Source organism: Panthera tigris, chromosome D4 (genome assembly GCF_018350195.1).
Source record: "Panthera tigris isolate Pti1 chromosome D4, P.tigris_Pti1_mat1.1, whole genome shotgun sequence".
Lineage (NCBI taxonomy): Eukaryota > Metazoa > Chordata > Mammalia > Carnivora > Felidae > Panthera > Panthera tigris.
Window position 1 is genome coordinate 64,902,571 of NC_056672.1, and position 27,964 is coordinate 64,930,534.

General features: G+C 37.1%; 2 long non-coding RNA genes across 3 annotated transcripts in view; both read left to right on the forward strand.

Annotated features, from left to right (window-relative positions):
• The window catches only part of LOC122233168, a 92,636-nt gene extending 85,048 nt beyond the window's left edge, over positions 1–7,588 (forward strand). The window contains exon 3 of the long non-coding RNA XR_006210652.1: positions 7,489–7,588. This is a non-coding gene — a long non-coding RNA (uncharacterized LOC122233168). The remainder of the gene's footprint in view (positions 1–7,488) is intronic.
• A 4,964-nt stretch (positions 7,589–12,552) lies between these two features.
• On the forward strand, positions 12,553–27,846 carry LOC122233141. Of its 2 annotated transcripts, XR_006210615.1 has the most exons (4): positions 17,391–17,719; positions 18,737–18,869; positions 24,841–24,931; positions 27,414–27,846. It is a non-coding gene; the product is annotated as an uncharacterized LOC122233141 (long non-coding RNA). The 2 variants fall into 2 exon arrangements; XR_006210616.1 differs by lacking the exons at positions 17,391–17,719; positions 18,737–18,869 and adding an exon at positions 12,553–12,726.
• Positions 27,847–27,964: the final 118 nt, after the last annotated feature.

The window sequence follows — 27,964 nt, forward strand, 5'->3', positions numbered from 1 at the left end:
GGAATAAATCTAACCAAAGATGTAAAAGACCTGTATGCTGAAAAGTATAGAAAGCTTATGAAGGAAATTGAAGAAGATATAAAGAAATGGAAAGACATTCCTTGCTCATGGGTTGGAAGAATAAATATTGTCAAAATGTCAATACTACCCAAAGCTATCTACACATTCAATGCAATCCCAATCAAAATTGCACCAGCATTCTTCTCGAAACTAGAACAAGCAATCCTAAAATTCATATGGAACCACAAATGGCCCCGAATAGCCAAAGTAATTTTGAAGAAGACCAAAGCAGGAGGCATCACAATCCCAGACTTTAGCCTCTACTACAAAGCTGTAATCTTCAAGACAGCATGGTATTGGCACAAAAACAGACACATAGACCAATGGAATAGAATAGAAACCCCAGAACTAGACCCACAAACGTATGGCCAACTCATCTTTGACAAAGCAGGAAAGAACATCCAATGGAAAAAAGACAGTCTCTTTAACAAATGGTGCTGGGAGAACTAGACAGAAACATGCAGAAGATTGAAACTAGACCACTTTCTCATACCATTCACAAAAATAAACTCAAAATGGATAAAGGACCTGAATGTGAGGCAGGAAACCATCAAAACCCTAGAGGAGAAAGCAGGAAAAGACCTCTCTGACCTCAGATGTAGCAATCTCTTACTCGACACATCCCCAAAGGCAAGGGAATTAAAAGCAAAAATAAATTACTGGGACCTTATGAAGATAAAAAGCTTCTGCACAGCAAAGGAAACAACCAACAAAACTAAAAGGCAACCAACGGAATGGGAAAAGATATTTGCAAATGACATATTGGACAAAGGGCTAGTATCCAAAATCTATAAAGAGCTCACCAAACTCCACACCTGAAAAACAAATAACCCAGTGAAGAAATGGGGAGAAACATGAATAGACACTTCTCTAAAGAAGACATCCGGATGGCCAACAGGCACGTGAAAAGATGCTCAAAGTCACTCCTTATCAGGAAAATACAAACCAAACCACACTCAGATATCACCTCACGCCAGTCAGAGTGGCCAAAATGAACAAATCAGGAGACTATAGATGCTGGAGAGGATGTGGAGAAACCGGAACCCTCTTGCATTGTTGGTTCAGCCACTCTGGAAAACAGTGTGGAGGTTCCTCAAAAAATTAAAAATAGACCTACCCTATGACCCAGCAGTAGCACTGCTAGGAATTTATCCAAGGGATACAGGAGTACTGATGCATAGGGGCACTTGTACCCCAATGTTTATAGCAGCACTCTCAACAATAGCCAAATTATGGAAAGAGCCTAAATGTCCATCAACTGATGAATGGATAAAGAAATGGTGGTTTATATACACAATGGAGTACTACAGGGCAATGAGAAAGAACGAAATATGGCCCTTTGTAGCAACATGGATGGAACTGGAGAGTGTTATGCTAAGTGAAATAAGCCATACAGAGAAAGACAGATACCATATGGTTTCACTCTTATGTGGATCCTGAGAAACTTAACAGAAACCCATGGGGGAGGGGAAGGAAAAAAAAAAAGGTTAGAGTGGGAGAGAGCCAAAACATAAGAGACTCTTAAAAACTGAGAACAAACTGAGGGTTGATGGGGGGTGGGAGGGAGGGGAGGGTGGGTGATGGGTATTGAGGAGGGCACCTTTTAGGATGAGCACTGGGTGTTGTATGGAAACCAATTTGACAATAAACTTCATATATTGAAATAAATAAATACATATATACATACATACATACATACATACGTAAAAAGAAAAAGCAAGATGGTAACTTTCTTCCAAATGTAAAAAATAAATAAAGAGAAAGAAATGCTTAAATACACTGGTTAAACAGTGACATGCATCTTTATTTTTAGGAAGGTTCTTTCAACACTCATTCTGGTAAAGTTTTTTATATTGCTGGAAAATATGTGCATTGAATTCCCAATAATTATATTTGCATAAAGATACAGAGGAATGGATCAAGATAGTGATACATTTTTATATTTAAACATGGGAAAGCACATGTGCACACACAGGGTTAGATCTATGCTCATCTAAATAGACATCATACAGTTCACCTCATGTCATTCATCTAAAGGTCAGGCATAGTGCATTCAAAAAATTATTTGATCTCCATATGACTGTCACTCTTTTCATATTCATTCTAGAAGCTTAATCTAACACATTCTGATTTGCGTCTCTATTGCTCCCATCTGCCCATTTATAGGCCTCACAGCAATGGTCCATGGTTTCCAAATAAAGGGTAGATGGAACCAAATGAAGAGAAGAGACTATCACAGTCTTTTAAAACCACAGGTTTCAAAATGCGTTGTATGACATATTCTGAATGTCAGTAGCCTCTGTGTTATGTTTTCTTTACTTGGCCTTAAGCTGGAGCCCAATTTCTATTTCTCAGCAATGTATTATCTTGTTAATTATTTTACGTTCATGTAAAGCATTGAACATGTTAGATATCTGTGCACACGTACATTGTAAATAACAATAAATAACTATTACACCAAAAGGCTTACGTTTCTTATAGCAAGTTAACAGTATAATCTACCAAATGTCCATTACCCACAATCATTTTTTTTCATGTACATTCCTCTTGGCTCTGTCTATTCTAGAATTTATGCTGATAATGAGCTTTTGAATACTGATTTTATATGACACAAGGTCATATTTGAAAGCTTTTTATCAAAATAACTGAAGATGTAATCTTAAATACACCTCATCAATACAGCTGTCTTTAATCTCTGGGGATAAATAGTGACAAATGAGGCTTAGTTTTTGACTTGTTTAGCTGCTGCTGAAACAGAGTGGCTGTTTTAATGGGGCTTTGAAGTGGATAATAGACATGCAGTAAGCATTCTGAGGTATGATAATGAGCTCTATGTATGGATGCAGGACTATATTTTTCAGTGTGTTTCTGCACAAGAAAGTATTTGCAATTTATAAAAGAATCAGAAGTCTATTTACATGGCCACTGGGATGTGTGCTAAATTTCCTTATGCATTTAAATATCCCTATTTTCACACCCACTACAACCATTATTTAGTTTGCAGATTCATTAAACTGTATGTGTTCTTATTAACTGCCAAAGAAATCATGTCAAATTAGGTGTGGATTTTTATTACTTAAAAAAAATAGCACACAATAATGCAACATGCTCAGATGTTTGAATGACAAAATGGGTATGAGGAGAAAAAAATCTCTGGCTAAAAATCTTTCATCCTAGCCTTCAAATCATGTCTTTAATGTTAATGCACGCCAATTACAGGAAAGTACTAGTGATTTCAGGATAGGTTTGAGGAAACCAAAACTAGATTCTCTAGTTGCTGAGCACATGAATGACTACAAAAATGACTACAACCAGAATACAGGAGCCATGGAATCCTGACAGAGAAGTAGAAACTCTTGCTGTTGCAAATCTAAATTTGGTTAGTCTGAAAGAAAGAGTAAGCAGAGGTAATAGTAAAAGCTGTGGTTGAGTGCTCAGACAAAATATTCTGATTTCCTAATAAAACCAACAAGTGGTTTCCTGCAAATAAGATAATGTGAAAACACACGCAAGAATGAAGAATGTCATAAGGCTTCATATTTCCCATTATATGTACCCAACAGAAGATGGGAAGATGGTTTTACGAAGACAATGTGGACTTTGGTGCAGACACAAAAATATTATCCTATGTATAATACTTCCTAGTTAGAGGATTGTGAGCAGATTATATATCATCTTTATTCTCAGTTTTCGTATCAAAACGTGGCAGGGTGTGTACTTCTGACTCAACTGATCAGGAGACTTCATTCTGAAGGGACTTCTAAATACTAAACAAGATAGATATTGTATGTATATATGCTCTTTAAAATATTACTGGACTCTCAAGAAATTAAAAAAATTTTTTTAATGGAAAACAAAAAGGTTTGGTTGCCCCAGCACAAATTCTAGTATCAGACCTGCTATCAGAAGACTACAAAACATTAGCAAATCTAACAATATATAAAATACCCATAAACATATAAAAAGGATAAGACATCATGTGCAATTAAGTGGCCATATAAATAAACTAAGAAAACCTACATGATTATCTCAGTAGAAAAAGCATTTGTCAAACTTTAACATTCAATAAGAATCTAGGAATAGGGGCGCCTGGCTGGTTTAGTCAGTAGAGTGTATGACTTGGGATTGTGAGTTCAAGCCCCATGTTGGGTATAGAGATTATTTAAAAATAAAATCTTTTTTAAAAAAACTGGAATAGAAAGGAATTTTCTGGAACATCCTGGGATTGTGAGTTCAAGCCCCATGTTGGGTATAGAGATTGTTTAAAAATAAAATCTTAAAAAAAAAACTGGAATAGAAAGGAATTTCCTGGGTGGCTCAGTTGGTTAAGCATCCGACTTTGGCTCAGGTCATGATCTCATGGTTTGTGAGTTTGAGCCCTCTGTTGGGCTCTGTGCTGACAGTGCAGAGCCTGCCTGGGATTCTCTCTCTCCCTCTCTCTGCCCCTCTCCCACTTGTTCTCTGTCTTTTTCTCTCAAAATGAATAAATAAAAAAGAGAAGAATTTCCTTAACAGGATAAACAACATCGAAATCTAAACCTGTAGTTACTATTATACTTAATGGTGAGAGACTGAGTGCTTTTCCTCTAAGATTGAGAAGACAAGGATGTACTCTTACTACCCCTAATCGACACAAAACTATAAGTTCTGACTAGTGCAATAAAGCAAGAAATAGAAAAGACTGGTAGCCTGGATAGAAAAAATGTATGCACAGAAGGCATGTTGGTTTATTTAGAAAATTGCAAAGAATCCACAAAAGTAGCTCAAATAATTGAGTGAGTTTAACAAGGTCATAGGATACGAGGTCTATATATAGAAGGCAATCATTTCAAAATGCCAGCAATGATGGGACACGCATAGGCCAGATGTTCCCATTCCAAAAGGGAGAAAGGGGAAAGAATAAAGGAGTGACAGATTTCAAGTTAAGTCCAAAACCCAGTAAGGCAAACTCCATTAAACCTTAAGGCTCAAAAATAATCCTCTTTGGTTTGAAGCTCTTCCCTCCAGACCCACTGGGATGGCAGCAAGAATTTGGTTGGAGGCCATCTGGCCTGTTGAGGTGGTCAACCTAATGATCTCTGGATCACTCTTGGAGTCCTCTCTCTCTCTCTCTCTCTCTCTCTCTCTCTCTCTCTCTCTGTTTTTTGTTTGTTTGTTTTGAAGGACAGCACAAGTTCACAGCTAAATAGCTCTATGGTCCAGTTCTGTGGGATTAAAAAGTCCAGCAACTTTCCTTCATTTCATCCCACTTTCTCTGTCCTCTTAAGTTCAAACTGGCAGTGTCTTCTCTGGTGTAATGTCATCCCTATTCTTTTAAAAAAAAATTTTTAATGTTTATTTATCTTTGAGAGAGAGGGAAGGACAGAGCATGAATGCAGGAGGGGCAGAGAGAAAGAAGGAGACACGGAATCCAAAGCAGGCTCCGGGCTCTGAGCTGTCAGCACAGAACCTGACGTGGGGCTCGAAATCAAACTGCGAGATCACGACTTGAGCCAAAGTTGGACGCTTAACTGACTGAGTCACCCAGGCGCCCCATGTCATCCCTATTCTGTTTCTACTCTTTTTTTAAGATGACTAATAAGATCTGTGGTTCATGCCCATATTTAATATTCTTAAAAAAATGACAAACCCTTGGTGGTCTCTTTTTTTTTTTTTTTTGTAATATGAACAGGCTGAGAATTTTACAAAGCTCCATGTTCTGATTTCTTTTTGCTAACCAATTCCATCTTCAATTTATCTCTCACCTGTAATATTTTAATATAAGTAGCCAGGAGGACCCAAGCCACTCCTTCAATACTTTGCTTAGAAATCTCAGCTAAAAATACAGTCTTATTGTTTGTAAGTTCTATCTTCCAGAAAACACTAGAACACAAACATAATTCAGTGGAGTTCTTTGCTACTTTATAACAGGGATTATCTTTTCTCTATTGTCCAGTAACATGTTCCTCATCTCCATCTGGGACCTCATCAGAATGGCCTTTACCATCTGTATTTGTACCAACATTCCATACATGATTATTAATGTATTTTTAAGAAGATAGAAGCTTCCTCTATAGCTTTCCTCTTTCCATTCCAAGCACTCACCAGGGCAATTTTAATTGCCTTTAAAAATCCTTTTACAGCAATATTGGATTTTGCTAGCATTTACCTCAAAACTCTGCTAGCCTCTGCCCACTATCTACTTCCAAAGACACTTCTATCTACATTTTTAGGTATTCATTCCAGTGGAACCCCACTTCTTGGTACCTATTTCCATCGTAGTTTTATCTCCCATCATGGGGTTTCCGCTCCTATGACCTCATGTAAACCTAATTACTTCCTAAAGGACCTACCTCTCAATACCATCACATTGGTGATTAGGAAGTCAACATAAGAATTTTGAGAGCATAGAAACATTCAATCCATAGCACTACCATACTACCCTACCACAAAGTTTGTCAAATTCTACTGTTACTACCTATTCACTTTTCTACCTTCCTGTTGGACTGCAGAACAAGATCTTTGCCATTTTTATGTTCGTATTGCATGTATCTAGCACAGGGACTGTAGGCCCCAAATTAATATTTATTGCATGACCAAGGAATTGATATGTAGAATAGAGTAATATAATTTTTTTCTTTTTATAATAGAATGTTTTCAATATTTATTAATACCTCTCTAAGGGGTAGCAAATACAATTTTATTTTATGTTTTCCAGTGAATTGACACTTCTTTTCATTAATTTATCATTTGTTATAACTTTTCCTGAGAAGCAGAAGAAAAAGAGAAATTGCTCTCAGCTTACAAATAAGATCATTGAAGCTGAAAGCGAGTAATATCTCTTTTAGAAGTTAGTGCTAGCTTTCAGATAGAAATCTCCTAAAAGTCAGCATTCAACACACAAAAATGATTCTTTCAAATGTTCAATATTATGATGGTTCCTTCTGTGATGTGAATAGAAAAAGAAAGAGCTCTGTATTTCATATAAAGAATTATAGGGTGCCTCTGTGGCTCAGTCAGTTAAGCATCTGACTCTTGATTTTGGCTCAGGTCATGATCTCACATTCGTGAGGCTCAGTGGAGAGCATGAAGCCTGCTTGGGATTCTCTATGTCCCTTTCTTTCTGCCCCTCCCCTGCTCTCTCTTTTTCTCAAAATAAATAAATCTTTTAAAAAGCTTAGAAGAAAAGAATTATATATGTTAATGTGGAATGTGAATGATGTAATCAGCTAAAATTCACACAGCTAAAAAAGGGTGTTCTCATTTTTTCAAAACATGGTCCAAAAGATATTGAAAATACCATTTTTAAGAATTCTTTTTTTTTTCTTTTTCCCAATCCAAGATGTAGTGAAGTGTTGAGGTGAGTAATTGTTTCATCATTCATTCTAAACTCTACACAGTGCAGACTACATAAATTCAAGCCTATTATTCCTATGGTATTTATTTCAGGTTGATGTCAATTTACAGCTACAAGAACATTTAATTGAACTGTTGAAGAAAGGAGATGAAGCATTTCTGGAAATAAGAAATTACACTGATATTGGTAAACTGTAAAGAATCAACTTATAGGTGCCTCTAAGATCTGACATAGGAGTAATTAGTTCCATTTTATTAATTTCTAATTCTGTCTTCTATTTGTAGCACTAAAGGCATTATACTAATAATGGAAGAAATAAATAAAGAGGAAAATCTCTTACAATCCCACCTCACTAACAAATCCTGTGTTTTCACATTTTGTGTTCTCTTGATCAAAGGAAAACAATTTTGTGTGTTTGGAAGGATAGTGTACATTTTAATGTTTTTTTTTTTCACTTGACATTATGTTATAAACATTTTTATATGTTCCTCTTCTTCACAATAATACTTTTTTTAATGTTTATTTATTTTTGAGAGAGAGAGAGAGAAAGAGAGAGAGAGAGCACAAGCAGAGGAGGGACAGAGAGAAAGGGAGACACAGAATCCAAAGCAGGCTCCCAGCTCTGAGTTGTCAACACAGAGCCTGATACAGGGCTCGAACCCACAAGCCATGAGATCATGACCTGAGCAGAAGTCGGATGCCTAACCTACTGAGCCACCCAGGCACCCCCACAATAATACTTTTTACTGCATGGTTTCTAGTCTACAAATTGATATCCTAGTATTTACTGAACCAGTTCTTAGTTTTCAGACATTAAACTGCTTTCAGATTGTCACTGTTATAAATAAGTTAGCAATGAGTACTTTTGCATGTGATTTTTACTTTTTCCTTAAAATAATACCGAGTGTCAACAATAGCAACAGCAGATCAAAAAACTTGAAAATTTTCAAGGTTTTTGCTACTTTGTGTTCAAAAAATGACTACAATTTATACTCTCAGTGGTGTGCAGTAGTGCACGGGTTTCAACATAAACTCGCATATATTTGCTAATAGTTGTGAAAAGATACAGCACTGGATTTTACTCCTTTAATAAATAGTCACATTAGTTTTTTTCTGTATCCGATTGTTGGTGTGTGGACTCATTATCCCTTTGTAGATTGTAGCCGCCTGATATAAGAACTCTCAAGACAATGACAAGTTTACAAGGGCAGCTGATAATCCTCTGAAGGGAAAGCGATCCCACCCCTAATTTACCCCTTTCCAATTTGCTAGTTCATTCTTTAAGTGTGTGTGATAGGGACTCATATTACACTGTATTCTTACCACAAAATCACCAATTCAGTATTTTCTGATGTTGGAACATGATATATATCATTTTGCACTTCATGTTGTAGAGGAAGTAGGGATTAAGATGAGTTTTTGCAGGCTCCATAATTGCATAATAGTGTACGTATTTCTGTTTGACATATAATCTAAAATTACAGAAGTACAATAAGAAGAATCCCTGCACTTATGAGTGCCACCGAAATTATTCATGATTGTGTCCATCTTTGAGATCACTATTGACACTTTGATTCTAAGGGGATTTATTTTTTTTAAGATTTAATTTTTTTAGTTTTATTTATTTTTGGCAGAGAAAGAGAGCATGCACATGTATGCACAAGTGGGGGTGGGGGGTGGGGAGGAGCCAAGAGAGAGGCAGAGAGAGAGAATCCCAAGCAGACTCTGCACTGGCAGCACAGAGCTCCTTGTGGGGCTTGAACTCACGAACTATGAGACCTCGACCTGAGCTGAAATCAAGAGTGGGATGCTTAACCCACTGAGCCACCCAGGCACCCCAGGGATTTTTTTTAACACATGAAATGTTGAAATGTTTTTAAATTATGAAATTTTGCAAAATAACTGCTATGTACCACGTGCTGACTACATGCTAGATATTTCTATATACCTTATATCTAATTTTCCCAACAATCCTATGAAATACACATTCATTGTCCCCACTGTGCAGGGTAGGAAAAAAGGACTCAGGGATGTTAGGGGTGTTGTCCAGGTGCAAGCAGGAAATGGCTAAGCTGAATTTCACGTCCAATGTTGTCTCTCTAACATCTATAACCTTTCATTTATATTGAAGTCATTTAAAAGTATAAGTATATTTTCTTCTCTAAACACCTATTTTTTATTATAAATAACACTTTGACATTTGTATATTTTAATTCAAAACATGATGAATTATAACCAAAGTAATCAAAACACTCAACCAGTTATTATTTCTGCTTATAAACTAATAAAAATGTCTTTCCATATGAATGAAAAAAAGAACTAGTATAAATAAAAACCACTTTGGGAGCCTTATCTCCCAGTGCTCTTTCCTGACAACTGTGCTTTGTGGGTAACAGCCTCATTGGCTAGTCTTTGAACACGATTTTCACCTTCCTGCTTTTGTATCTTAGTTCATTTTCAACTGCAAGCCTCCTTCTCCCACTATTAAGGGCACAATCCAAAGACTATCTTCCTTGTAATAGGTTTTTAAATCATGTCAATCAAAGTTGGTCTTCCCTCTTTGGAATAGCCATACTACTTTAGCCGATAACACTTCTCCATTATTTATATCCCATGCAGTGTATGGAAAGAACGTGAGCTTTGAACTTTTACAGGTGTGATTAAATATTCACCTCTAATCTAAATTATATCACTTTTTAAAGATCAGTGTGTCAGTTAACTATTGCTGTGTAACAAATCACTCCAAAATCCGGTGGCTTAAGACAATAAGCATTTCTGAATGCTTTTTTTTTTTTAGAAAATGAGAACTTTTAAGATTTACTCTTAGCAACTGTCAAATATATAGTCAGTATTTTTATTTTTAATTGCAGTTTTTAAATGTTTGTTTATTTTTGAGAGAGTGCAAGTGGGGGAGGGGCAGAGGGGGCAGGGGCAGAAGATCCAAAGCAGATCTGCACTGACAGCAGTGATCCCGCTTGAAATCATGAACCCTGAGGTTGTGCCCAAGCCGAAGTCAGACGCTTAACCCACTGAGCCACCCAGCTACCCCCAGTATTATTAATTATAGTTTTATAATTAACTGATAGTCCTAGTTCTCTTAAATCTATGAGTAAGCTAGGTGGCTTATGGGCTAGCTGGGCTTATTTCTACATCTGCAATGAGACTTATATCAAGGGTGCAACTTTACTGATCTTGGTTGGGTTCCTTTCCATGTTTGGTAGTTGGCTGGCAATAAGATGATCTAGGATAATCTCTCAGGACAACTGGTTCTTTCCACACAATTTCTCATCCTCCAGTAAGCTAGCTTCAGCTTTTCCCACACGGAGGTGAGAATGCCAAGAGAAAGTAAGTGGAAGATTTCTTAGAGCAGAGCTCAGAAATGACAGTCGATTCTACTGCATTCTATTGACCAAAACTAATCAAAAGGAAAGTTCACATTCAAGTCATGGGAAATAAACTCTACTTGATGGGGGGAGCTGCCAAAATCAGTGTAATGGGAATATCTACATTTCAGAGCTACTATAAAATAAGGTATATGAGTAAAAAGTACTTGGCAAATCCTTTGAATATATAAATTCATCACATGCTAAATTATGTGTTCCTTATACATCTTGGTCCCCACATCCTGCACATGGTAAGTCTACAAGAAGTACCAAATGAATGGATTATAGAAATCTATAATTTAGAAGGCTTGAAAAAATATTTTAATAAAATTTGAAAAGTTGAAAAAATATTTTAATAAAAATACGCAATTAAATAGACACAGTATTGTCTCAAAATTATATTTAATTCAAGTTATGTAAAATACCTAGCATAATAAAAACTGATCCTAAAAGCATGACAGTTTTAACCATTTTTCCTTAAACTCTTGTTTCCTAATTCATATTTTTATGTCATATAAAAAGTGGGAATTTTAAAAGGAGGTATTTGATCATTTTCAATATATAATTTGTACAGGACCATTATTTTTGGCAATAGATTTTCTTTTATGGGAGTGAAATAGAGTATATAAATTCTGCATCGCACGCTGGGAGAAAATCAGCACACTTCTCATGCTTCAAGGATTTTTACTATAATAGAAATCTACAGGAACATAACACCTTCGAACTTCACTGCCTCAATGTGTCTTAGACAGACATGGTGAGAATGCATTCCTGTGAGTTTTACTTGCTGAAATAAAGCACACATAGGGTTTAGTAGCCAAACAAATATGCTGACTTTACTTACGATTTTAGAAGCTACCTTTTCTTGTCAAAGAGCTTTGCAACAATAATCTGAAAAAAAAACCCAAACAAACCAATATGTCAATTTTAGAAATGGGTAAATTAGAGAAAATTGAAATACCTGTGTTTATATATGTAGTAAAACTCAGAGCTGGAATATGAGTCATACAAATGGATAAAATTTCTCTCATTCAATAAGAGAATAAAATCTATCATAATGAAACCCATAATTTCCCTAATTTATCTCCTTTTATAGGTTCATATGTTTCTACAGAATCCTGAGGTGGTAATTCAGTGTTTCTACCATGTGATTGGCATCTCATCTTTTATACATGTCAAAGGCAAGTTTTTATACCCATTAAAAAATACACAAGCTTGAATGTGCTACATATAATGTTTAAGATTTTTAAGTTAATGTTTCAAGATTAAGTAGTTCAAAAACTCAGACAACAATACTGAATAACATAAAAATCATATGCTCAGGACCTGGTTTTTTCATATTTCACATTATTCCATATTTGCTTTTGTTGTAGTTGGGGTTCTCTCTAAAATCCTTGGTATTTCTATTACCTTTGCTCCTTCTCAGAGATAATCTGGTCTCATTAATTCAATGTTTATCATTTATAGTTAGGTTTTCTAATATTTCCATACTTGCATTTATCTCTAATAACATATAATTTAATTTTGCAGAATTTTAAGCTTGATATAAATGATATCCTATTACAGGTATTATTTTGCAAATTGCTTTGTTTTACTTAACATTATGTTTGTGAGCATCACCTGTATTAACGTATGTGTTGCTCTGGTTTGTTTATTTAGACTGTTATATATTTATAGCATTCTATTTTGTGACTGTATCCCACAATGTATTGTTTCTCGTATTGATGGACATTTCAATTATTTCTAATTCTTTCCATTTTCAACCAGTGCTGTGCTGCCGTAAAATCTTGAACATTTCTCTTCGTATACACATGGAAGAATTTCTCTGCTAGAAAAGAAGATGCTGAGTTGTAGGGAATATACACCTTCAACTTCACTAGACATTACCAATTTACAGCTCATTCACTGCATATGAGAGTTCCCTTTATCCACATTTTTTTCCTTAAAGTAAGTTACATGCTTTCTTGTTATAAAGTAACATACTGTGATCCCTTTCTCCTCTTTGACCTCAGGGTATACTCAGCTACGTAGCTGCCAGACACTTTCTTCATCAAGAGTATGGATCATCATTACACAGTAGGGAAGAACCATATCAATTCCTCCACCATGGTTTGCAGCAAGAGAGGTTTGTTTCATTCTGTGGGAGGAAGATATCAGGAATATTGAAAAGGGGCACCTCTCCCTGCTTCCATACGGAGGGAATGTGTGATTAAAGATTGACTATCTCCAAGTGAGTCCTCTGCAAATAAACATACAGATTTCACAGGATAAGACTCACAGAATTGTGTAGCCTGGGAATCACTAAACATCCTTACCCCTTCACCCCCAGATTCTCCTAGAAAGATTTATATTAAAAAGCTCATTTTGTCTTTGGAATGAGGCACCTTTGGTATGCGTTGTGTGACCATCCGGGAGTCAGCAAATTTCCCCATCCTCCCTCCATCCCCCAGAAAGTGATAAACCTCTTTTGCCTAGTGCTCTCATTCTGATGTTCCAGGTAGCATCGGGTTTGCCTGATATTACAGCAAGACATTAACCTCTTCACTTCCTAACTGCCTCATTGATGATAGGAGAATCAGAGGGAGAGTTGGGAATCAGAGGGAAAGCATTTTCTCAACACAGCCGGAATGTAGCAAATGCTGAAATGTAACTCAGTCCTGCTTCTTAGAAAAATGTTTTTTCTACTATACCATTTTTCCAAAATGATTCCCTTCAGTTTCTCTAGTTTGTCCTCTGAGGTGGGTGTTTTTTGTGTCTTTTTTTTTGTATTTTCTAGAGAAAATTGGGTTTTATGATATATTTCTAGAAATGATATATAAGCATGAACTTTAGACTCAATATTATATAGACCCTCTGCATACAGTATTCTGTCTCCTGTCAAGTCGTACAAGACACAGAATTTCAGAGTAAGAAGGGATCCTCAAAAAGATCCTCAAAAAACCCTGTATGTATGTGTGTGTATATATATATATATATATGTGTGTGTGTGTGCGCGTGTGTGTGTGTGTGTATGCATATATATGTATACACACACGCACACACACACGCACACACATGTATATATATACATATACGTATATATACATATACGTATACGTATATATACACACGTATATATACGTATACGTATATATACGTACGTATACGTATATGTATATATACGTGTATATATATATATATATATACGCATATATATATATATATATATATATATATATATATATTTTTTTTTTTTTTTTTTTTTAGTAGGCTTCACACCAAGCACAGAGCCCAACACAGGGCTTGAGCTCACAGGCCTGAGATCAAGACTTGAGCTGAGACCAACAGTCAGATTCTTAACTGACTGAGCTGCCCAGACATCTGGTAAAATTAAATATGGGAAGAGGGTGTCTGCTAGAAACATGCAGAGCCATAGTCATATTAATTTTTCCTTATTGTAACAGTAAAGAAAGAATAAAACTAAACTACAAAATCCTACCAAACAGAGATAACTATTAAAATATCATTGTCTGTCTCTCCAACTGAAGGAAGCATTAACAGGAGAATAGATAACTAAATTGGGTATTTACTTAACACCACAATAATTACCATAATCCTCTTGGGTTTGATTTCAGTCTAGGCGTTTATTAAAATGTCTTGAGCAAATTATTTAATCTCCCCGAGCCTCAGTTTCCCCATCTGTAAATACAGGGAAGTAGTTTTGAGGATTAGATGTAATACATTAGAAACTGAGAACAATATCTGCCAATTATCAGTGCTGGATAAAGCCTAACTCTTATTCTAAGTGAAAACGTACATTGTGCTTCATTACGATAGGAAAGATATTTTTATATTTCATGTATATTTTATTTGGCTGTATACACACAATTTTACATAGAGTACTCTATATTTTTCAATGTGCTGTGTGTTTCTCCCTTTATTTTCTTAAAGTTTATTTATTTATTTTGAGCGAGAGAGCACAAGTGCAAGTGGGGGAGGGGGAAAAAGAGAGGGAGAAAGAGAATCCCAAGCAGGCTCAGTGCTGTCAGCACAGATCCCCATGTGGGGCTCAATCCCACGAACCTTGAGATCATGACCTGTGCTGAAATCAAGATTCGGACACTTCACCAGCTGAGCCACCCAGGCACCCCTCTCTCTCCTTTTTTATAAAGCAAGCTATCAGATCAATCAAAAACTTGATTATGTTGACACAATTTTATCTTAGGAACTGGCATCCTGCTAGGCCACACCCAAAAAGTAATTATGTCGTGGGAAAGACAATCAGTTCAGTGGAAGCGTTTATATCACACACCAAACCACAACTTCCTCTTGAGCAGTTAGATTTATATGTGCATTACAGATCAGAAAAAAGTGACAAGGTCTATAAAATATGACATATTAATATTAAGAATATGTGTATAATACACAAACATATATTTAAATTAGGAGAAAATATGCCAGAATGTTATCATGTACTTTTCTACATTTTCTGAATTCCCAGTATGAATTATGGTACTTTTATAATAAGAAAATTCATAAAAGAAAAGTAAAGGGATGTCTTCTCCCCTCTGTTAATTGTTTATATCTGAAACATAATACTTTTTTTAATGTTTATTTATTTGACAGAGAGAGTGAGCAGGAGCAGAGGAGTGGCAGAGAGAGAGGGAGAGAATCTCCAGCAGTTTCATGCGGGGCTTAGTCTCACCAGCTGTGAGATCATGACCTGAGCTGAAATCAAGAGTCAGACACTTAACTGACTGCGTCAACCCAGGCACCCCAATACATTTTTTAATGGAAGACAAAGACAAGTCTGCAGGTGTCCAAATTGATATAATACTTCAATACATGACTGACGGAATACTTTATGTCATGAGTTAGGCTGCCTCTTCATGGCTTTGACTGTGCTGCTGCAACTGCCTGTATCCCCTTTTCTCCTTTTGCCTCCAACATTCCAGTATCACCTTAAAGAAGAAAATTTAACCATATCTCCAGGTACAACTTGTTTCTCCTACTGATTTGAGATCTTATTAATTACCAAGAATTGACCTCTCCTATCTTTGTGACCCACTGTGGCTTGAACATAAATATATTTATCCTGAAGCTGAAACCATTTTTTTTGCACTTTTCCAAGGAGATACCTGTACCTTGGGATTACAGACTGTAATTCATCTTTGTTTCCCCAGTATTTAACAGAATAGGTGCTCTGTGAATATTTGTTAAAGTAGAAAGGAGAAAGAGGGAGAGGGAATGAAGGATGGATTGTGTTAAATTGGAAATAGGCTATTGTAATGGACAATAGGGCTTCAGTCAAGAGAATTCTCTTTAAGAATGGCAGGAATTAGTCTGAAAGGAATCTGGCTGCTTTCAGTGTTAAGTTTTTATCTGTATCCGTCCTAACCCAGCTATGATTGTGTATAGGTCCGGGGAGAATAAAAGGGGCTGTGTGTCAGTTGAAAGGTCTGTTTCACTAGACTCAGTAATGATTTGGGACTCCAACATCTCTGCTGTGGAATGCTTCTTTTTACAACTGAACATAACATACTTCACCAGTGCAGAGGCATTAGCGTAGTGGCGGTAGTAATGCTGGCTTTTGCCACCACAGGCCACTGGACATGGTGCCATTAAAATAAAGACAAAACAGTTTTGGAGGCCAGAAGCTGGGAAATCTCCATCATGTTAGTGATCCTGGCTGTGACATCAGCAAATCTTAAGAGTAGCTGGTATTCAATAAATAGCGGTGATAGAGATGGCCTGATTCTAAGGCCACCAAGAGCTATCTCTTCTTAGGGCAGATCCATCGTCTTGGGGCAGCATCTCTATAGAATTGTTAAGGCTGGTGGTGGCTGTGGAATCCTGAATTAGTTAAAAGAATTTAATTAGAAGTTAACTTCTTTACCAATTTATTTATCATAGTCCTAAGTTTTTGCAGGTGCTGGACACATAGGAGTGGAATGAATTTTCTTTTCTTATAGAGCTATAATTTTAGGAGGAAGAAACAGAAAATAAATAGATGAGTAAATAAATAATGTAATTTCAGGTGTTTACACCCAGGATGCAAAAGAACGGAATCCAGGATGACTTCTAGGTTTTGGAGAACGATTATGCTGTTTACTGAAACACAGAGTGCTGGGGTTTCAGTGGGCAAAATCAATGTTTGATTTTGGATAAGTAAATTTTGAGACGTTGACTTGCATGGAAACATTGATTAACCAGTTGGATAAAGGATTAACCAGTTGGATCACAGCAATGAATCTCCACTGCAGAAAGCCTGAAATTAGGGCTAAGAACATTGGTAGTGCAGCCTGCAGCAGTAAGTAAAGGCTGACAGCCAGCGGCTCCCTGGACTGACTTGTTGTCCTTATATCCCGTCTAGGGGTATTCCCACATATGTTCAAGGATGTTGGCTCTGAAAGGAAAGGAGCTGGAATTGTTTGAGGAGCACGTGGGAACTTGAAGGGAGCAAGATTTGAGTGCTAACGCTCATGTGATCTCATTGATACCTACAAATTAGTAAGGTATGGTGTGTTCTGGTAATAGATGCACATGCAAAGTGTTGCATGTAATTATGTAACAAAGTGTCCCAGTGCGATTGTGTGTTTTCACTGTATGAGTAATTCATAACATTTATTACTGTCTCCAGGTTAGTGATGTTATATTAGTGGAGACAGTGTGGTATAATAGGAGAGTACTGGATTTGGAGCCAAAGTGAGGTAATTCTCCTTGAATGAAGAACATGTTGCCTCAGCTGCTGGATGTCCTATTGGCAGACAGTCTTCAGCTGTCACCTTCAGGGATTGCTTCCATTGCAGACAAGCATGTTTGCTAAGCTCACAACCGTTCCTGGGGTGGCCCACATCCAAAGTGGAAAGACTGTTTACAGACCACAGAGAGAGCTAGGCCTCAGAAGCCCAACAGTTCTCATGCTGGATGTTTGAGTCTTCCCAGCCCAGGCATCAAATATGTGAGTAAAAGTTTTAAGGTGACCTCAGCCCCAGTGATCACCTAACTACCACTGCATGACCCCAAGTGAGGATTGACTAGCTAAGCCTAGTCAACCCTCAGATGAGCAAACTAAATGAGTGTCATTATTTTAAGCCACCATTTCAAGGTGGTTTGTTCACAGCTATGAATAACTGCAAGTATAATTGAATTATTTTACTTCTTTCTGCCTCAATCTCTCTATGATATGGGAATCATTTTATTAAAACTTCTGAACCTATCTCATGAGAATGTTGTGGAAATAACCTTAATAGTGTATGTAAACTTGCTTTATAAGCTGTAAGATGCATTAGAGGTACAATTTATTATAATTATCACCATAAATCATCATTAACTGGGAAGAGAGTGTACAGAATACCAGAAGAGCATGGCTTCTGATTTCAAGGGGCAATGATACCAGCTTTCAGTTAATTATAATTTATCCTAAGCACATAAAGATTCGTGGTCTACATATGGGGAAAAATTAAATGTAAACAGAAGGGTCTTAAATGGGAAGGGGAATGGAAGTCAAGAAGTAGGTTTAAAAACAATAATGTAACATTCACTTTTCTTTATCTAGCTCTTCCATATGTCTCAGATCAGAACAGTATTTTCAAGTATACTTATAGAGGGTACAATTTTGTCCTGTCCAGCTTCAAACATAGAAACTTGGCACTTAACAATTTGCTCTTTTGCACTCACTTAGCATCGCCCCATCCTGTGTTTGTTCTCTTCCCCTATATACTTCAAATGCCTGTATCTCCAACTTGATATAAATGTATGTAAAGAAACATTCCAGAGATTTTTCATAAACAATCATAGGAGTTACATAACACATGCTTATAAAATAAATATAAAATCTAAATAGTGCAAATGTGATTTGAAAGATAATAAAGGATCGATGATTACTTACTACCAAGCTTTTTAAAAATTTCTTTGAAAATTGGGAATTCAACTACCAATGTGACCAGATTTTTAAAAAATTTTATTGATTTTCTAGATTCCAAGATTTTCCCCAAATCTTCATTAATGCAGCCTGCCAATTATTCCAGTTTCTGCTCCTTCCTTGGCTTTCTGGGCACCTCTGGGATTGCACTTCCTGAGCCCCTTATGGCTAACAGTTGTGGTAAATTGTGAGTGTAAATTATTTTACTTTGGGTGGAACATTTTATTTTAGTTTTTATTTTTAAATTTTGTTTATTTTGAGACACACACACACACACACACACACACACACACACACACGAGTTGGAGAGGGGCAGAGAGAGAGAAAGAACCCCAATCCCAAGCAGGATTCGTGCTGTCAGCTCGGAGTCTGATGCGGGGCTCGATCCCACAAACCATGAGACCATGAGCTGAGCCAGAATCAAGAGTCAGACACCCAACTGACTGAGCCACCCAGGTGCCCAAGTTGGGTGGGGCAATTTAATTCTGGTTTTAGACCATCCCAGAGCTCATGTTCCCTCTGGAAGAGATCCCTCTTCCCCCTGCTGACCTACAGTGGATCTATAACATGAGCAAGAAATAAACAGTCGTTGCTTTTTAAACCTTTGATATTTTTTTGTTTTTGTTCTGTTTTCTTTTCCCATAACATAACTTCCTGATACAATCTTATTGATAGAGCCCCTAATACTTAGTGACCAGAACTGATTGATGGGCTTGGCAAAGCTTGAGAACAGCTGAATCACAGCTCAAGTACAATTTCTCTCCTTTCCAGTTCTTTGTCAGTGGAATATAAATTGGTTTAGTAATTCAGCACTTAATTTGAGATGCCAACTTGTTACCACAGCGAGCACAAGCCAGCACTTCTAATCATATGTACTCTTTAGGCTTTCCAAATTCTATGTTAAACGTTGCTAAAATAGGCTAGCTATAGTGTCTCAAATTATATCTGGAGTTTCCCGAGGTGGGTTCCACAGAGAATACAGTGAGACTAGAGATTGGTATGCAGAAAGTTAATGCGAGAGTGCTGTCCAGAACAACACCTGTGACCAAGTGCAGAAAACAGAAGTGGCCCCAGGGAGATGCCAAACTACGATGCAATCACAAGGCCTCAGCTGACTGTATGGACAGCTATTTAGATGGCCCTTTCTATTTGCCCTAGTTGAAGCAAAGGAGCTTTTGTGTCCATGCACCAACCATTCACTGGCGGTAACTGATCACAGAGAGGTGTCATTTCAGCTGGGCAGCTTGCTTCAGAGGAGAGCAAACTGGGAAGGGGCTCAGTTGTGAGCTATCAGCAGCCACCACTCCTGGCAGCTGAAGGAACTTCTGCCTCTGTCCTGAAGGGGAGTCTGTGGTGCAACCCAGCATCTAGTACAAGAGTAATAGAAATTCCTAATAAGATCACTGGAGCCTATACTAGGTTATCTCCTATGGAAACTGCTACCTCTTAGTTTTTGTCCACAATGATCTGTGCACTTAGACTGTTGTTTCCCAACTCCAACTGTCAGAAGCATATTTACCCTTAAGGATTCAGCTCAGACACCATCCAGGAAAACCCTACCAGGAAATACCTCTTGATGTTGTTTTCAGCTATGATTGTTTTTCCTCTTTTGGACTCTCTTGACACTCGACGCCAGTCCTGTGTTATCAGTTTGCTTTGAATGGGGAAAAGGTCCTCTAAGTGAATGACTATGAAGCTGCTCATCAAATCTGAGGCGTAGAGAAATGAAGATGGAAGATGGTAGGGTTGGGGGGGATAACATGAGAAATTCAGATAGGACATTCTAGTGCCATTTGTTTCTCTGGGGTCCCACACAGATGACACTAAGCCTGGGAGACCCAGAGTATCTGCTGTTCCATGTTATGTCCTGTAAGCTAGGTTCTTCTCTCTTTCTCCATATTCTGTGGACTTTCCTTATTATTATCCTAAAGCTTCAGTAGAAGATTGTTTACATGTCCCATTCTTGACTTGTCCTTGTTTCAGAGACTTAGAGGGAGAGCTTGGCCTTGTTTCAGAGACTTAGAGGGAGAACACGTAGTTTCCAGGCCTTCTGCCCCCATTCCCACCCCTGACTCCATCCCATGATGGTTGTGGTGTTAGATATTGAAAATTTTGCTGAGGGTGAGGGAAATGTCAGAGAATAAGAATCTGAGCTGTCAGGTCTAACTGTTCTTTTCTAAGTAGAACTCCTCCCTAGAGAGTCAACCTCTGCTTATCTGTTTTAATTTTTATTTTGCAGGGAAGTAATTTCTTTACACTTTAAATTAACATTATTCATATGCATGTTTTATTTATTTCTTCATTAGACCTTAATTTACTTGAGATAAACAGTAAATTTGGGGAAATCACTAGAAGACTTAATTTTCCCATTGGCAAAATGAGTGGCTATAATTCTTCAAGGGCTCTTCTATCTGCAGAAGTTACTAATTTTATGTGAGTCAGCCTAAAATGATAGGATGTCACAATTCTAGAAAGGTTGAGAATACCTTATCTCTGGTTTCCATATTAGTTTGCTGGCAGATATGCTGCCTACATTTTTTTGTTACTGTCAGGCGAAATAACTGCTCTGGAACAGAGGGCGAGAATAACACAAAGAAAGTAAAACAAAGAAATTGCACAACAGCCATCATCAGGAACTCAGGGGCAATTTGACTTAAAGCAGCTTGAAATTTTAAAGGAAAAACAGAAAATGCAATCTGTTTTCTCTTCTGCTTCCTGTTTCTTCTTTAAATAAGCACAGTCTATCTCCCCAAAGATTTCCCCCTAAAAAGAAAACACATTGCACAGCTTGTCCTATAATTTAAATCACAATTAAGCTTCCAGTTAGAATGTATCATCATAAATCTGCTATAAATCCCCCAGTGTTCCCTTAAATTCCCTTACCCTTAAACAGCATGACCCCAGGTTTATTTTCCCTAGACATAAAAAGTTGAATTATAGCTTATTTATGAGTTTCATGAATAAGACTAATTTGATTGCCATTTGTAGAGAAATTCTCACCAGGTTATTACAATCCTAGATCCCATTAACTAATAAAAACTATACAAAATAAAAATGACTTCAAATTAGCTCAAGCAAGATTGCTGGCAACATTTCTTTATATAAAAAGAAGATGCCACTGACCATCACTATGAAGAATATTTCCTCCTGTTGCCCCTGCTCAGCACTTTGACCTATGTTAAATACAACCTACTTTTTATATACATTTACAAATCTGCCTTTTAGCCTGTCATTTATTCTTGGTGGGATATTGCTCCTTCACTGAGAATCTACTCCCTGTGAACAGTGGTTAAAGTTGTTCAGATTTTATGTTTTGACCTAAACCTGGGTACCCACTATAAATCCAGACTTGACTTGAGAATGTCCAGCATCTGGTAAAATAGGTCAGCTGAGGTTTCAATGACTTGAGGGCTTCAGTAATCACAGAGAAAGGAAAATGACCGGAGGCATTAAGACTGCTAGCTACTTCTAGGGCAGTATAAGATTATTGCAAGAAGTCATGCTTTGTAATCAATAAAATAACAACTGATAGCCACTACAGTATAAGCTCCATAAGGCAGAAATTTTTTGTTGTACTGTTCACTGACATTGTAAGCACTCAAGCATTTGTTGAATAAATGGATGGACTTTAGTCCTGGCTTTTTTCTATGATCAAAGTCTAGTTCTGTGATCCTGCTTCTTCATCTATAAAATGGAGATAAAAATAAAAGAATTGTTGAGTTACATAAAGTAACTTTGGAGAAGTGTTTGGAACTTGTGCAGCACAAGTATAAATACATCAATATTTTAAACAATAAAATTTTTAATAACTTAATAAGATGCCTCAAGCTAAGTCTGAAATAAGATTATTTTAAATCCCTTGAAGGACAATGATGGGCAAAACTGTTTGAAATTTGCAAGCACTGTTTTTTCCCCTAAAATGTGAAGGATTAGTTAAACTTTTAGGCCTGAAAAGACTCTGTTTTTGGAGAATCCTCTGAATGGATATTCAAGTTTATACAAATGTAGAACAATGACTCTCTGCTGAAATAGAAAGATTTTAGATATACAGCATAAAGAAAATAAACAGCATGCTTAATATTGTAACATTTTTATTAATTTAGGCAGAATCTGTCTTAAAAACATGTTTCCCTACTATGTATCGATCTCAATTATTCTATGTCTGTACATTATTGCTTGTCCTTATAGAAGTCGATAAGCATTTTGTTTTTCCAAGCAGTGACCCACAGAGATTGGGAGAGGAGACCTAGAAATGGCAGAAAAGAGTGGAAGACATGATTTTCATTGCCATAGGAACACATTGTCACAAAGGACATAAAGAGAATTTAATTTGGATTGCTGAAGCCCCACATGAATATCCCACAAATGCTGTATTTTGAAGTAAAACAACAACAACAACAACCTCAAACTCTTAGAAATGTATTAATGTTACATTATCCTGGCCTGAAGTCCCTTGGGAAGCAAAGGGCAAGACCCCACCCTTATGGATGGGAGTGGGATTTGGGGAAAATGGAGTATTCAGAGAATGGAGACTGAAAGGGAATAGCCAGAGGGCTGTGGATTCTCTATCTGCCACCCACCCAGAGTGGGGAGGAGGTAGAATGGAAGTCAATGTTTAGAGATAGGGTCAGAATGGGAAAGGGAGGAGAGTGATCAAGGTAATTCCTGAGGTTCTGTGCATGTTAATGTTTGATGGAGTATACAGGTAACTCTAGGAATTTTTAAAAGGGCAAAAGTACAACAAAACAACAACCAATGTTCATTTGAAAAATCTAAAAAACAGAATGAGTATTCTCTGGTTTAGAAAGAACGACCACCTTTATAATCTTTATATGTCCTTGTAGCTGTTCAACAGTTCAGTAAATATTTATGGAGCACAACTGTGTCAACAACTGGGCTGGATGCTAAGTTTACAGACTAATAAGGCAAGACCACTGATATCAAGGTGCTCACAGTGGGGAGAAACAGCATATAAATGATTAAATACAATAACATGTTAACAGGAGTCTGTGTGTGTAATAAAGGAGCACAAAGGAGGAGTAGTAATTATACTGGGCAACAACCAGGAGGTGGTGATATTTGAATCATATTCTTTCAGTCTGAAACTGCAGCTGTTGCTCTGCATAATAGATGCCTGTTTTTACTTTACAGGTCAAGAAAGTAGGATGGGGAAACTATATGGTACTGACAGCCCTCTGAAGCGAAACACTGGAATGTGTATTCCATGGCAGATTACTCAGTTTTGTGATTATCACAGTGGTCACTGATGGTATTACACAAATAGAACACTGCTAGCTGGCATAAAAAAATTGCTTCAGTGTTACATCAGTGAGAAATAATCACTACCATTAACTTGTTGAACTTTAAAATATTGAATAATTTGTGGAATATATTAAATATTGCAATATTCTGCATTTTCAAGTCTTTTTTGAAATCTGTTCTTTCCCTTTACCTTAATCAGAAAGCGGCAAATGAACCCTCTAAACTTATTCATATACAACCAATATTTATTGTCTACCATGTGCTAAGCATTGAGGTATGTCACAAAGATACGTCACAATAGGAATAAAGGTCAGAAGAAAAATCTGAATGAAGGACTAAGAGATTAAATAGGGTGCAAGTAATTCCTCCAGAAATGGATCAGATCTGGGGACTGAAATAGAAATAGAAATGCACATGGGGGGAGATATAGAGACGATGGGTATTTCAAGTTCAGCGTGTGCAAAAACACAGAGACGGAGAACATCAACATTTCAGAAATGACACAAAGTTTTTTAAAATGGCACATACAGGGACACCTGGGTAGCTCAGTCGGTTAAGCTTCTGACTCTTGATTTTGACTCAGGTCAGGTGTCTCGTGGTTTGTGAAATCAAGCCTCACAGTGGGCTCTGCGCTGACAGCGAAGAGCCTGTTTGGGAGTCTCTCTTCCTCTCTCTCTGTCCCTCTCCCATTCGTGCTGTCTCTCAAAATAAGTAAAGAAACTTAAAAAATAAAATGGCACATACAATGCTCCATTATCTGAGGCTTCTGTGATCTCCTACACTAAATCTTGATACTTCTTGCATCAAACATTATGTCTCTTCTATGCCCTTGACTGTGCAGTCTACTTTATTTATAATGCATTCTACTCTTTTTCTCTGGTTATGTCTTTGTACAGGTCATCTCTACTCAACTATGGACTCCTTAGGGACAGACTCACATCTTATTCATCTTTGTATCCCAACACTTAACATACTTCTTGGCATAAGGTAGGCATTCTATAAATGCTTTTTGAATTCATTCATTCATTCATCCATCCATTAACAAAGTTATCACATTATCTTTTGTCATTGGTTGGTGCTTGGTTTACAGTAAGGAACACAAAAAAAAAGACAAGGTGATCTAAGGAAGAAACAGGAGACTGGGAAAGTAGGTTGAGAATAAATTATGGAAAGCCTGGCATGCCACCTTAAAGAGATTAGAATTAATTCTGTAGGCAATTTTCACCAAGGGTTTACACAGAATGAAGAGATATCATATTTCTGATAGAGTAACAGAAGTATTTTGTAGAACTTTAGAGAGGGCAGAGACTGGCACTAATAAGTACTACAGAAGTAGGAATTTAAGTCAGAATTCAAAGAATTACTTGTGACTCTAGAGAATTGAAAAACAATGTAGATGACTACAGAGAAAATGTTAATTACAGAAGAGGCAGAATTTGTGAAATAAAAATCTAAGGGTGAAGATGTGTTTGGATCTCATAAGAAATAATAGTAATAAAAGGGAACCAATTGGAAGAAGATAAAGCAGATGTGTATGGATTTGAAATAAAAAGTAAGATACCATCATGACATAGAGAACAATGAATAAAATGAGAATTGTATTTGAGACAAAGGAGCCAGTAATTATCTCTATAAAGGAAGGGGTGTGGCAGAACAGAAGAGGTAAGCTGAGTAGCTTTGGCCATAAACCATGGAAGTGATAAAAGCCTGGAGAGCTGAAAAACTAAAATTACAAATATGAAATAAGAAGGGGTGCCAAGGTGACTCAGTCAGTTAAGCGTCCATCTCTCTCTCTCTCTCTCTCTCTCTCTCTCTCTTTTTTTTTAACTTATTTTTATTTTTTGAGAGAGAGAGGGCGCAAGTGAGCCAGGGACAGAGAGAGGGAGAGGCTGAGAGAGAGAAGCAGGGGTCACCCGAAGTGGGTGAGCTCACCTGATGCGAGACTCATCATGACCTGAGCTGAAGTCAGGTGCTGAACCAACTGAGCCATCCAGGCTCCAGTATCATATCCAACTCTTGATTTCAGCTCAGGTCATGATCTCAAGATTTGTGAGATGGAGCCCCGTGCTGTCAGTGAGGAGCCTGCTTGGGATTCTCTCTCTCTCCTCTCTCTCTCTCTCTCTCTCTTAAAATAAACAAACTTAAAAATATACATATATGAAATAAGAAGATATTGCATTTTATGAATATTGTGTGAAAATATTTTCTTAAAGAGCTGGTTGGCACGAGACTTCTCTGTTTTCTTAGGAAAAGCTACTTTCTATATGGAATGTAAGAATGTGAAAGCAAGGCTTGAAGGAGCAAAACAAAGATCTGACTTACGTTTTCAAAAATGAGACCTCCTCTAATATGGTTGAACCTCCCTTTATAAACTAATACTGGATAAAATATAATTATTGTTATATAAGCCATATGCCAAACTCAATAGCAAAAAAACAAAAAAAATATAGGAAACTCACAGTGCCAGAAATAAACTGAAAAACAGAAGAGCAGAAACTGATGCCATGGCAGCCCTCCCAACATTTTATCTTTAGTTATACGGCCCAGGAGCCAGCTGCCGGGTTCCAGTGCACAAGAACAAGGCCTTGAGCCTCAGTGAGGCAGAGAAGCAGGAAAATCCTGGAGGCTTAAACAACAGCCAGTCACTGGGACTGGAAAAATTCCACCTCCTAGTCTGGAAGAAGCAAAGAAGTTTGTTCTTTGCTTGGGGCTTTGAATAGGGGTTAAAAACAAAAGGTACCTGTGAGAAATAAAACACCTCGGCCTGCAAGATATAAATTTACAGTATCTGCATAATTCAGGAACTACAAACTGAGAAATAATCATTTACAAATGCCCCAGGATATTTAAGAGCCAAAGAACCCTGGCAGAAACAAATACATAACTGTTCTGAAGGGACTCTTTCACAACTCAGGGCATAAGAGACTTCCATAAAACAAAACAACCCCATCCCAGAACAGCACCACGGGAGGATATAAATCACTATGAGTAAAACTCAGCAAATGTTGTAAACAGTAGAGTTAGGAACTCAAAAGCTGGAAATAATAGAAGTACCTGAAAGAGAAGATAAAGACACTTGATTAAAGAGGCCAACTAATGGAAATTATGATGAAAGAATATAGGTAGATTTCACAAAGAACCAAACAGAACATGTAGTACTAAAAATAATATTGTCACTGAAATGAAAATGAATGGGTCTAACCAGATCCCATAGGTGAATGAATATAGTCACCTCTTTTTCTGTTCCTTATTTGAAATTATGCTCAGCTATATTTCTTGTCATACAGGCTATATGTGGTGTATTCAAAATGTGCTGCCATGCAGTACAATTTTACAATATGAACTTCCCATCATTATCAGTTCATGCCCTTGAACCCCAGTTTATCTCTCAACAAAATGAATCAACCTTTCCTTACATCTGCAGTCAAGGTAAAGTCCTTTTATTTTTTTCTTCTGTCCTAAATTGCAGGGAGAGAGGATTCATCAACGTCCCAAGAAGAGCTACTTTAGGACTCTAAAATTAGAAATGTGCATCCAGGGAAAGAGGGTCCTTCCCAGTGCTCTGGAAGAAAAGTCCAAATCTTTTTCCTAGGTCCCTCTTATGGCTTGATCAGTGCCCCTGTTGGTACTGCTGCCTTGTACATAAGGACTAAAACTCTACCAGCCTGCCCATCTTGAAGCTTTCAAAAGATTTTGATCCATGATAATAAAACAACAGTGCTCTATTTTTACTACATCTACTCTGCAGCCTATCTTTACTTCCAGACTTTCCCTTTCCAAATTAGGGGAGTGTTAGTGGCTTTGTGCCTTGGTCTTCTTCACTTCCCTGTGATCTTAGGAGGCAGTTGTAAGTAAGCCATTAGTTATTTTGTCATCATTCCATACGAACAGAAATTCCTTACTGTTCCTGGCCTGCTGGAAAACTAAAACAGATATGTATCTCTCCCTTTATAAGCAATTTTCATTTAAGTAAATACTTTCAGTGGGAGTAGGTATGTATAGTCTTATAACTACTCATAA